Raw genomic sequence first — 13145 nt, forward strand, 5'->3', positions numbered from 1 at the left:
AGATCATCACATCTTCCATTAGCAGGCTTCTTCTTGCTGGAAGGGCAGAGCTAGACATTTTCTTTCTTCCCTCAGTGAAGGGGTCTTGTACAATCTGAAACTTCACAACCCACAGTACATTCAGGGACAAAAATTGCCTGCCCCTTAAATCTTGAAAAATAATTTAGAAGGACACTTTTGTTTTTTTTTTAACAGTGCTTCTACACTGTTTATGGGGGTATAAGTTGTAGCCATGTTGGTCTAAAGACATAGGCAGACAAGATTCTTTGGGTAAATCTGATATTTTTTATTAGTCCAACTCTAATAGTTGAAAAATGTCTTCTTTGCAAGCTGTTGAGTATATCTTCATCCAGGGAGAGCACACAACAACTGCAGATGCCTCTCCAGCCTGACCAATGGTATTTATACCTGAAAGCTTGCAAAGAAGAATTTTTCCAACTATTCAAGTTGGTCTAATAAAAGATATCAGAGTTACCCAAAGAAACTCGTCTGCCAACATTGTTTATCATTTTTATCCAGTGACTCTTTAATGCAAAGTACATTAGCTGTCTCCAAAACAAGGATTAAAATCTTAGTCTTCTCATTCCCAGAAACCTCATCCTTAGACTACACTACAGAGTCAGGCTTCTCTGTTTACTCCTGTTTTTTAATCTTCCTTTCAAGGCCCATCATTTCTCAATACTCTGCTACCAAGTGGCTCTACAGGAGATGTGGAGGGTACCTCAGTCTGAGCCAAGAAAATAGCCTTGAAGTTAAAACACTTTCCTGGAGTGTATTTGAAACTCCTCAGGCTAAGAAGTACTTAGAATTTAAGCCATTTTCTTCCTGGATCAGTCTTCATGTAAAAGGTAGGCAGCAGCACACAGCTGTCTTTTAAAAGAAGAATGTGAAACACTTCTCAGTACACAAAGGAAAAACTTAGGCACCAAATTGCCTAATGTAGTTTCAGGCTATGAATCTCTCTCAGATAGGCATCTAAATTAGGGCTGTAAGGTAGGCACCTATATCCAGAAGGGAAATGGGATTTCTGACACACACACTCTGTTATCTGTTAGCTGGTTAAAGCATCCCCAATCCATGATATGACTGCTGTGAAACCCATTCATAAGTGTATAACTATTAGGGCTGTGCAAAATTTTGATGGATGTTTCATTTTGAAGCTGTTTCGATGCATTTTGAGTTCGAAACAGCAAAATCAAAATGAAACAAAAAGCTTCAAAGCAGCTTCAAAATGAAATGAGGGCACTCAAAACATTTTGAAAGTTTTAAAAGCAGCCCGGCAGTGGGAGACAGGGGAGAGCCAGGGCTACACTATGAGCAGCTCTGCCAGCACCACAGAGCTCAGCCTGGCAGTGGGAGGCGTCAGAGAGCCAGGGATGGAGCTGCTCTGAGTGCAGCCCTGGAGAATGGCTCTCCCACCACTTCCCACCACCAGGCTGAGCTCCCTGGGTCTCTGGAGCCTCCTGTCACTAGGCTGTGCTTGCCAGGGCTGTGCTCCAAGTGGCTCTGCCACTGGCTCTCCCGCCACCCAGCTGAGCCACTTGGAGCCCAGCCCTGGCTCTGAGCCGAGCCCTGGTGAGCACAGCCTGGTGGCTGGAGGCTCCATAGCCCCATGGACCTGAGCCTGACAGTGGGAGGCAGGGGACAGCCACTGGTCAGGGCTGTGCTCAGAGCTAGCATTTGGACTGGCTCTGCTACTGGTTCTTCTGCCAACTCCCACTGCCAGGCTGAGCTCTGTGGGACTGGCAGAGCCACTCAAAGCACAGCCCTGGCTCTCCCCCACCTCCCACCACCAGGCTGCACTCTGAGCAGCTCTGTCAGCCCCACGAAGCTGAGCCTCATGGTGGGAAGTGGGGGAGACCCACTGGCCAGGGCTGTAGTCAGAGCCAGGGCTGTGTTTCAAGTGGCTCTGCCAGCACCATGGGGCTCAGCCCAGTGGTAGGAAAGCCCGGTGAGCACAGCTGGGTGAGCACAGCCCAGCAGCTGGAGGCTCCGCAGCCCCACGGAGTTGAGCCTAGTGGCAGGAGGCGGAGAGCCAGTGGCAGAGCAGCTCAGAGCTCAGACCTGGTCAGAGGCTCTCCCCCACCTCCCACTGCCAGGCTCAGCTCCGTGGGGCTATGGAGCTTCCTGCACTCTGAGCAGCTCTGCCACTGGCTATTCCGCCACCTCCCAGTGCCGAGCTGTGCTCCATGGGGCTGGCAGAGCTACTCAAAGTGCAACCCGGTGGCGGGAGGCAGGGAGATCCAGAGCTGTGCTCCAAGCAGCTCTGCCAACCCCATGGAGCTCAACCTGTCCTCCCAGTACTTCCGGACTCCTCCCAGGAGTGAGGACTCCCAGATCTGCATGCGGAACGACAAAAGGCTGCCGCTGCTGCCTGGGGCCAGCAGCAGAAGCAGCCTCCTGTCATTCCGCATGCAGATCCGGGGGCCCGCACCCCTGGGAGAAGTCTAGCACAGCCCCACAGTCCTCCCAGGGGCACAGGCTCTCAGATCTGCACGTGGGATGACACGAGGCTGCCGCTACAGACAAATGACATAAGTTTTGCTTGTCAGCAACTCAAGGTGCAGTTTCCCAGAAACCCCTGCACCTATTCCCTTGAAACTTGGCAGGCTTTATGCCCTCAGAATGGGATACCTTCCCTATAATATGCATCCAAATCAGGCAATAAATGACAAACTTATAGGCATTTTCATGATTCTCCATTATAGCCTATGGGTGAAATGCAATGCTCTGGGTATTTTAATTACAGCAGTTCTTGGAGCCATTTCTAATTAAAGAGCACCCCCGAACCACTCTCAAAGCACATATATAGACACCTTTCTTTTCCAGAGCTGGGTGCCTAAAGTTAGGCTTGGTGATGCTGAACATTTCCCTGTGTGGATCTGGGCCTTAAACTTTTTGAGGTTTGATTTTAATCAATTTAGCTCTATTGAAATATGAGTTTGGGGCTGCTGCACTAATCTATTTTTTCCTGAGAAGTCCTGAGATTTTTGGTGGGTGGGCAGGTGAAAATTAAACAGTTTGCAAACCTTAAACATACAAAAGAAGGAAACCCAAACAATTTAAGGGGTTCACAAAACCTAAAATCCTCCTTGGCTCCTTTCTACATCCCCTCCAACCCATAGTACACTATTTCCTTTACATCCAACTTGGCAGACAATCAGACAGGCATTTGTTCATTGGGTTACCCTTTTAAAGAAATGTAAATTTAAAGACAGTGAATGTCACTATCTGGGCCTGAATGAGATGTGCAGTAGTGGCTCAGAAAACACAGAGAGGCTTTTAATGTAAAGAGGAACACGCCAGAGAATAAAACAAGCAATAAAACATCCCTTGAAAGATAACACAGGGATATCAGATTCAGTGAACAACTGTGCCAGTCAGACAACAATTCCAGGAAAGCATGGCCCAAACTGTACTTCCTATTATGCAAAAACAGGTGCAATTATGAATAAACAATAATTTTTCCCAGTGATTAAAACATTTGCTGTTCCATCATAAAATGAAAGAAAGTAAACAAACCTGTTTACATAGATATGACTTTATAATGCCATTGCCAATGAGCTTGTAGTTTCCTTCAAGAGTACAAGGGCAGCACACTGCATATGGACACTTAGCTGTGTTTTGACAAAGAGAGTTTGAACAACAAGAGACAACAAAAACAGTATCTTTCCAAAAGCATTTGATGGCAGTGGTGTCCTGTATACACAGCTGGCTGAATAATGAAACAGATTACTTAAGAATAATTATGCCGCTTTGAAAAGAGCTAAATTTCTCTCTCTCTCTCTCTCTTTCTCTCTCTCGCATAATAAAGTTTTAAAAGTGAAAAAAAGTGGGCCTGTCTCTCTCTCTCTCTCTCGGCCACGGGCACTTTTGTCTGACACTTAGACACAGCAGCACCAGGAAGTGTAAAAGATTCCTGGAACAGAATTTTTATGACTTCCTGGTCTGCCGCTGGCTGCAGTTCCTCTTTGCCACCCCCAGTGTTGATATACTGGACTTCTCCAAGAACGTGTATATCTTCTCCAGCCCATACAGAGCAGCCAATGAGAGTGTGATCTGCCTGGCCAATTTCGTTCTGGGCCAGGCCAAGGTGACAACTCTGAAAAGCCACAGAAACCAGCTCGCTGGGGCCAGCTCCGAAGGTGCCTTCCAACTCTTCTGCTTCCTGGTCCAGGCATGTGTCACATTTGAATTTAGACACTTCACCTTGCAGACCAGTTTGTGTTGTGAGCCATCAGTGAGGTCCTCTGTAAGATGCAAGACAGATATCTGGTTCGACATGAGGTGCATAGGGGATGAGGTTTCAGTCTCCAGTGGCACAATGGTTTTTTTTGTTGCTAACAAGTGTTTCATGCTTGGCCCCTGGAAGGGCCACATGCTTTTGTATCTTCACCATTTGTTTTTAATATTTGTATAATAAAAATGTTTACAAGTGAAGAAAAAAGAATAAGCATTTCTGTCTCACCCCAATGCAGCCTTAAATAGAACAAGTATTTTAAATTATTTTTCTTACCAGATACCAGAATGTTCTGATGGGCAGATTGTAGGAGAACAAAAATGTTTCAACATCTGTTCACAGGAGAGTAGTTCTTAGCTACTGAAACCAGGGCTAGAATTAATAAAAAAATAGAAAAAAGAAATACAGACTTAGGCACCTCACTTTCACCTGAGCACCTAAAGTCCAACTTATAAATGACACTGAGGGCGCTTGCAGCAGCTCAAATAGAAGCGGTGCAAATTTGAGCCGGGGCTTTTTGCCTCAGCACACGTGCTTGGTTAGGTTGATCTAAATGCCTGGAAGTGCAGGCATTTACAAGGTTTAAATCACCTTAAAAATGCTGTGCCTAGTCTAAAGTTATTTCACCTAAGGAGGTGAACTAAATTTAGAATGACCTAGGTTAATGTGATCTATAATAGGTTAGCCCAGTTTAGTAAATACCTGTATGTGTTCACATCACAGCGCTGGGGCTGGAGAAGCATAGCCGCATGTCCCAGCCTCAAAGCTATGCTGTCTTTGCCCCCCCTCCAACCCTGGGGGGGATATTTATAGCCTCCCAAATTCCCTCCCAGACCAGACACGCCCCTCCCCCAAGATCTGCCAACCCAACCCCTGGTCCTTTAAGCCCTCCCCTTGATCAACCAGCCCCTACCCCCAGTTGCTTGCCTCAAGTTGCCTATACCATACCTAGCAGTAGCAAACACCTACACGTGCTGCTCCCAGTTTAGGACTAGGTGACTTAAAGTAGGCCACCTAAGTCTAAACTGGGTCCTGTGAATGCTTGTTCACATCCTGAGTCAACAAATACATTTGATTCTTAATTTTTATCAAATTATTTTTTTGTCAATTTGTTACATTAAACAATGAAAAAAATAAAACCGTGGGACCTCAATCAATCTTTTATTGTCATCCAAGTTGTTGGTTCATCTTAGTGAGGTATGCCGGACTTAATTCATATAGAGAACTGAATAGGCAGAAGAGAGTCTTGATTTTTACTTTCATTTATACCATAATCATTATCAGAACTTCTGGAACTTTCTCCCCCACCATTTTTATTCCAACCACCTTCCTGCCCCGCCCCCTTCTTCCCAATATTTATATTTCTCTTAAAATGTCATACCTTCAACATTGCCTCAATTTCTCCTACCTAGTTTATCTTTCTACCGTTTTCTTGATTATCCTAATCCTCTCATTCTTACTTCGCTCCCTTTATGTTGCTTATGGGACTCTCCTCTGATGCAAAGTGCTAACATACAAGGAGAAGAGATAGACTCTTCTGTCTTACAAACACAACAGGCTAGAAAATGGAGAATCATGGGCTCCATTGCCTTCCCCGTGAGTATGTGTAGACAGATCCTCAATAGTTATGAAAAAGATCATAGTCCCTTTGATTTCAACATAATTCTTATCTTTTCACTAACTGAGGATTTGCCTCAGAATTTCCCATATTGCCTAGTAATATCTGTAAAGGAATTATAGTGGGGCTTATAATTTTTAGTACTAGTACTTGGTGATTTAACAACTGATATGAGACTCTAATTTCATGACAGTTTTGGGTGATACAAATGTACAACGGGGTCATGTTCAATAAGGCATAACAATAAAATGAGCTTATATTCAGAGTAAGGTATACTCCTACAAAATGTCAGCAGAGCTAAGTTTGAAGAAAACAGAATACAAGGGTAGTTATTAATGAAGTAAAAGTTTACCATTCTGAGAGATGTAAAAAACAAAACTCTTTCTTCATTAACTTATTGCAAAAAAAAATTGTGAAGGACCACTTTCTATGGGAGTCCATTTTATTCACTGACATGGCTATATCATAGCTGGATAAACCTCCTGCAGTTGCTAATGCTGGCTGTAGTTCAAGAATATCACTTAGAAAAAGAAGAAATAGTGTTTTAAAAGGAAACAATTAGATTAATATGCAAAACATTTTATATAGTCACCCACGTTGTCTTTTGCATGTCACTAAACAAATGTCAAAACACTACAAAACCTGCATAAGGAACTCTTAAACTAGTAATCAATACACAACTTACAGCAGTGTAAGATTGTCTTTTTTATCAGAACCTCATGGCAGAAAGCAGAAAACAATGTTTTGGCTACAGTTGCTTTCATCAGGTATTAGATACTTGAAAGGATATACCGTGTTTGGGGAAAGTATTTGTAGCTGAAACATTATAATCTGCTTTTTATTTCATTCTGCGATACCAGAGACTGCGTGCCATCAGGGACTGTGAGCAGCAGATAGACTCCTACTGCCAGGCCCTTCTCACCCAGGAGGCAGAGGGTAGACCATAGTCTTCCTCCAGGTCAAGGGAGGACCCGGAGACCTCCCCTTCTGTCCAGCCATGGGGTTGGACGGAGGTGGTCAAGGGCCCCAGGGCTGCCACACAAAGGCCCCTGCCCCACTGGAGCTTTGCAACAGGTACAAGTCTCTTGCAGCCTCAGCAGAGCTTGCTGAGTTGCCAGCTCCTGCAGGCAACACAGAGGACACTGTAGCTACTGTCCCCACTCTCCCCAAGACCAAACACAAAGTGTTTGTCATGGGAGACTCCATCCTGAGGGGGACCGAGGGGGCAATCTGCTGCCCTAATCCCTTAGCCCGGGAAGTTTGCTGCTTCCTGGGGGCCTGCATCCATGACATTGCGGAGAAGATCCCTAAACTCCTCCAGCCCACAGACTACTATTCCCATACTCCTCATCCATGTGGGCACCAATGACATGGCTCAGAGTGCTCCTAGCCAGGTCATGAGGCACTTCAGGGATTTGGGTGCGGGGCTAAAGGATCTGGAAGCACAGGTGGTGTTTTCTTCAATCCTCCCAGTGTTGGGCTACGGGCTGAGGAGGGAGAGGAGGATCCAGGTAGTCAACCAAAGACTGCGGTGCTGGTGTCATCGGGAAGGCTTTGGCTTCCATGACCACAGTCCGCTCTTTGGAGAGAAAGCAGTGAGCTGTTGGGAAGGGATGGCCTCCATCTCTCTCCATTGGGGAGGAGGCTCTTCTCAGCTAGACTGGCAGACCTGCTCCATTGGGCTTTAAACTAAGCCCACTGGGGGATGCGGGGACTACTGCCACTGCTGGCCCGCTGAGTGGCCCTTGCAAAGCCAGCAGACTAAGACTCATAAGGGATCCCACCCCAGCCCCAGCCCTGGAACAAAATGTAGGCAAGGCAAGGGCCCCTAAGGGGACACTTGTGTGTCTATACACAAATGCCAGAAGCTTGGGGAATAAATAGGAGGAACTTGTTCTCCTGCTAAATGCAAATAACTACAATGTCACTGGGATAACGGAGACCTGGTGAGACTTCACCCATGACTGGACCAGGGGTATAGATGGCTATACGCTGTACAGGAGGGATCGAGTGAACAAAAGTGGCGGGGGTGTGGCTCTCTATGTCAAGGAAAGCTATGCATCCCTGCAAGCTGACATTGGCAGCCATGGTGGATGACTTGAGACCCTCTGGGTTAAAATCGGTGGGGAACACAGCACAGGGGATACTATGGTGGGGGTCTACTACAGATCCCCTACCCAGAGTAGGGGATCCTGGTGTATGGTTGTCATGGGAGACTTTAACTACCCAGACATCTCATGGGAGGAGTGCTCAGCCAAATCTGAGCAGTCACAAAGCTTTCTCTCATGTGTGGACAACCTCTATCTGATGCAGGAAGTCTACAGGCCAACAAGAGGTAAAGCACTGCTCGACATCATACTGGAAACTGGAGATCACCTAATTGGCAACCTAAAAATCAAAGGGAAACTGGGTGACAGTGATCGTAAACTGATCACCTTCACCATCTGCCGTAAAGCTGTCAAGTCAGTCAATAATACAGAAGTCCTTGACTTCAGGAACGCTGACTTTGACGAGCTAAGGAGGCTTGTCAGTGAGGCCCTAAAAGGCCACAACCCAATGGAGAGGGGAGTTCAGGACGAGTGGTTCCTGGATGTGCAAGCAAAGTCCATCCTGTCTCGGAGGAAAGGCAGCAAAAGGGCACAGCAGGCCCCTTGGCTCTCCAGGGAACCAGGAGACCTCCTGCAACTTAAAAGGAAGACCTACAAAGGATGGAGGACTGGAGCCACCACCAAGGCTGAATACTCTGCTTTAGTCCAGACTTGCAGAGAGCAAATCATGAAAGCCAAGGCTGCAATGGAACTCCAGCTAGCTACAAATATCAAGGAAAATAAAAAGTCCTTTTTTAGATATGTGGGGAGCTGGAGGAAAATCAAGGGTAACGTTGGACCCGTGCTAAACCAGATGGGACAACTGGCGCCCAGGAAAAAGCAAACTTGCTAAATGGGTACTTTGTGTCAGTTTCCATCAGCCCCATGGGACAGCCCTGCCCACTATGGGTCAGGGAGGCTTGGGCGAGGGAGATTCCTTGCCCTCCATCGAAGCTGAGCTCATGAAGGAACACCTCGACAGGCTGGATACCTTCAAGTCAGCTGGCCCTGATGGGTTATATCCAAAGGTACTCAGGGAGCTAGCAAGCATCATAGCTCAGCCCCTGGCATGAATCTTTGAGAGTGCTTGGCACTTTGGTGAAGTGCCCGATGATTGGAAGAGGGCCAATGTGATGCCTATCTTCAAGAAAGGGAGGAAAGTAGATCCAGCAAACTACAGGCCCATCAGCCTGACCTCCATCCTGAGGAAGGTCTTGGAAAAGATTATCAAGGAGGCCATCCTTAACAGACTAGCTGAAGGCAATATCCTAAGGGATACCCAGCATGGGTTTGTTGTGGGTAGGTCTTGCTTGACCAATCTCATTTCCTTTTATGACCAGGTGATGTATCACCTGGACAAAGGGGAAGAGATCAATGTCATATATCTAGACTTTAAAAAATCCTTTGATCTGATATCCCACGATCACCTCTTGGCTAAAGTGGCTAACTGCGGCCTTGACATCACCACGATCTGCTGGCTGGGGAACTGGTTCTGTGATAGGACCCAGAGGGTGGTGGTCAATGGGAGCCAATCATCTTGGTGCGCTGTGACTAGTGGGGTCCCAGAAGGCTCTGTCTTAGGGCCTATACTGTTTAACATCTTCATCAATGATGTGGACATTGGTGTCCAAAGTGGACTAGCCAAGTTCACCAATGTCACCAAACTCTGGGGTAAAGCATCCACACCTGAAGACAGGAGGGTGATCCAGGCAGATCTGGACAGACTCATGAAATGGGCAGACGAGAATCTGATGGTGTTCAACACCAAAAAATGCAAGGTTCTCCACCTTGGGAGGAAAAACCTGCACCATGCTTATAGGCTCGGTAGTGCTATGCTGGTTAGCACTACAGATGAAAGGGACTTGGGGGTCATGGTTGACCACAAGATGAACATGATCCTTCAGTGTGATGCTGGGGCTAGTAAAGCAAGCAAAACACTGGCTTGCATCGATAGATGCTTCTCAAGCAGATCCTGGGATGTCATTCTTCCGCTGTACTCAGCCTTGGTGAGGCTTCAGCTGGAGTACTGAGTCCAGTTTTGGGCCCCACGATTCAAAAAGGATGTGGAGAAGCTTGAGAGGGTGCAGAGGAGAGCCATGCGCATGATCAGAGGTCAGGAAAACAGACCTTATGATAAGAGGCTGAGAGCAATGGGGCTATTCAGCCTGGAAAAGCGCAGGCTCAGGGGTGATCTGGTGGCCACCTATAAGTTTATCAGGGGTGCTCATCAGGATCTGAAGGAACATCTGTTCAAGAGAGCCCCCCAAAGGATGACAAGATCAAATGGTCACAAACTCCACTGTGACGGATTCAGGCTGGACATAAGAAAGAACTTCTTCACTGTCTGAGCCCCCCAAGGTTTGGAACAGACTGCCACCAGAGGTAGTTCAAGCACCAAGTCTGAATGCCTTTGGAAGCATTTGGATGCTTATCTTGCTGGGATCCTATGATCCCTGCTGACTTCCTGCCCCTGGGGCAGGGGCTGTACTCAATGATTCTCCAGGGTCCCTTCCAGCCCAAATGTCTATGAAATCTATGAAACCATATTAAAGAGAAACTGTTCGTGACACACTGACTGTTGTGTTACATTTTGCAGTACTTGGTCCAACACAGACATTATTTTTTTCATAATTAATACTTAGAACTCTAGCAGCACTTAAGAGTCTTGACATTCTTAACTGCGTGATAATAACTAAGTAATAAAGGCCTCAAAACAATCTTTCTTGGTGCTGACTACACATTGGAATGTTAGTATACCCAGTCTTATGAAATCTATCTTCACAGCTTGAAATTTAAACTGCTGTAGTTTATACCTACAGGCAGTATCTTTTCTACAGTTACCAGCTTCCTCTTCAAGCATGTGACATGCCAGGTGAGAGAGTCAATGGTACCAGCTTCCCAAAGTAAATGTAGGGTCTGCATACTGGAAAATCACTGTTCATCAGTCACTGGCTTCTACCATGTTTTATACAGATATCTGGCAGAATTTAGAAATTCCAGAATCCTGTGGAGTCCAAAAAGGTGCCAGGTAACAAAGCATACAGATTAAAACTACTACTTGTTCTGATAAGCAGCTAATTAGTGAACATGAAATAACAAAATGAACTGCATAGTAGTACAGAGGTGGATGTGTGGCACACATGCCACAAGTGGCATGGGCACCCTTTGCATGTGGCATGCAGAAGATCAGGAAGAGGACAGGTAGCACAGGGCCAGATAAGAAAGGGAGCAGAGCAGCAGAGCAGGCCGGGGATTGAAGTAGCAATCAGGGAGGTTTCTGGGTTAATTCTGGCACACCAACTGGTTTAGCAGATGCTCTTTTTGCTCAGCACTACATGATTGACCTAGAATATTTCAGGCAGGTAGCACACGTTCAACTTAACACTTACTAAGTCCACTTAAAACTCATGCAGCCACACATCCATGCAGTTTAGGTGGCCTCTTAGCATTGCAAAGTTGTTCCCTTTCAGGCAAGTACCATCTTCCTAATGTCCCAGCTTCAACAGGTCACTACATCCCTGTATTTTTCAACTGTTGCGAGTGGATGTGTGACACTACACTAACACAAACTAACTTTAATACATTACAACTTTCCAATGATTTACAACTGCTGCAAGTAAACAAGTGACAAGGCCCTTGGGTTGCTCCCTTGCCTATACCAAGTATATTACAAAGAAGAAAAATGCTAACATTAAATTCACTTTATGCTGTTGAATGTACCTGTTATATTTTAATATTTTATTGATTTCAACAGACTATCAATAGAACATGGCAGCAAAGTAGTTAAAGCCATGAGAGGATTTAGACAAGATATTTGGATATGCAGGATCTTGGCCCTGTGATTAAAATGAGACCCAGACATAGCTGTGAGTCAGAGCTTCAAATAACAACACCAAATGCACAGCTGATCTTAGAGCTGCTCTAATTAATGTACGCCCCCACCTCCACCCCAGAGCATATGTATAGATGCCCTAACTTCTCCTATGAAGTAGCTCCATTAAACCTAGCATATGCAGCTCAAAATGTGTACTCCCTGAATAGTGAATCTTGGAGAATAAGTGCTGAGTATACTAAGACTACAGTAGCAATTATCATCTCATTTCTCTTGGCAGTGCTGGGATGGGGGGAGTTGAGGCTGAATTGAGGCTGCTCAGAAAAGTTGAAGTATTTCTGAAATATGCAACATTTCATATTTCACTGGTACATTGATGTAATTTAACGTTCCATGACTTTCCAAAATAAAAAGGGTCCACTCACTAAATTTTCTAAAGCAGTGGACTCCACTGGGGAGGAGAGCAGGGGGAATGCTCCAAGAGCCACTCTAATTAAAGCACCCAGAGAGTCACATACTTCAGTGTCCCCACAGGGATGTTCATACACATGATGCTGGAGTATGCTGGACAATGGTAACCAAGTCTGCTCCAAAGCACTGTAATTACAGCACGTTGGAGTAACCTCGCTGTGCATATACAAGTGCCCAGTGATTCAACTCTGAGGTGCCAGCAGATTCTTTGAAGGGTGCCATGAGGTATGACGAGATATGCAAGGTGTAAAGATATAAACAGATAAGCTAAATAGATAAATGCAGTCTCAGGCTTGTCCCTGCCTGAACAATCCCCCACCCTGACTGCCTAGGCCCTCTGTAATACACAAACTAGCTTTTTGTAATTAGGTGTCACTCAATTCACAAAAGTTATGGAGGACTACCTTGAGTCCAAAAAGATTCAGAACTACTGTTTGAGAGTATGTAGTCTGTCGATCTTGAAGCTGACACATTGCAACTTATATTTAATAGCCCTGTGTGAAGTGGTTAGTATTTGCTTTGGATTCAGGTTCAGCTGATTCGGAAGAAAGTGATTGGATTCAGTGATTCAAAACATTGTCCTGAATCAATTCAGCTGAATCTGATTCAGAGATTCGGCCGCTGCAAAATTGGCCAGATCCCTTAAGTGAACAGGCTCCATCCCTGACACACTCTCCCAGCCCCAGCATCCCAGCACTTCAAAAAAAACCCAAAACAAAACAAAAGTCCCATACTCAACGGGTCCTGCCAGGCAGGGAGTGATCCCCACTGCCCTGAGCTGTGTGTGGGGGGCTCTCCCATGATCCCCCAAAGGCCCTGACAGCCAAGCCATTGATGGGGCTGAGAGTGGGAAGGGATCAGGGGGCGCTCAGGGGGGCTGGGTGAATAGGCAGGAGA

The sequence above is a fragment of the Crocodylus siamensis genome, chromosome 5 (assembly GCF_052110815.1).
Source record: "Crocodylus siamensis isolate JL-2025a chromosome 5, ASM5211081v1, whole genome shotgun sequence".
Taxonomy (NCBI): Eukaryota; Metazoa; Chordata; order Crocodylia; family Crocodylidae; genus Crocodylus; species Crocodylus siamensis.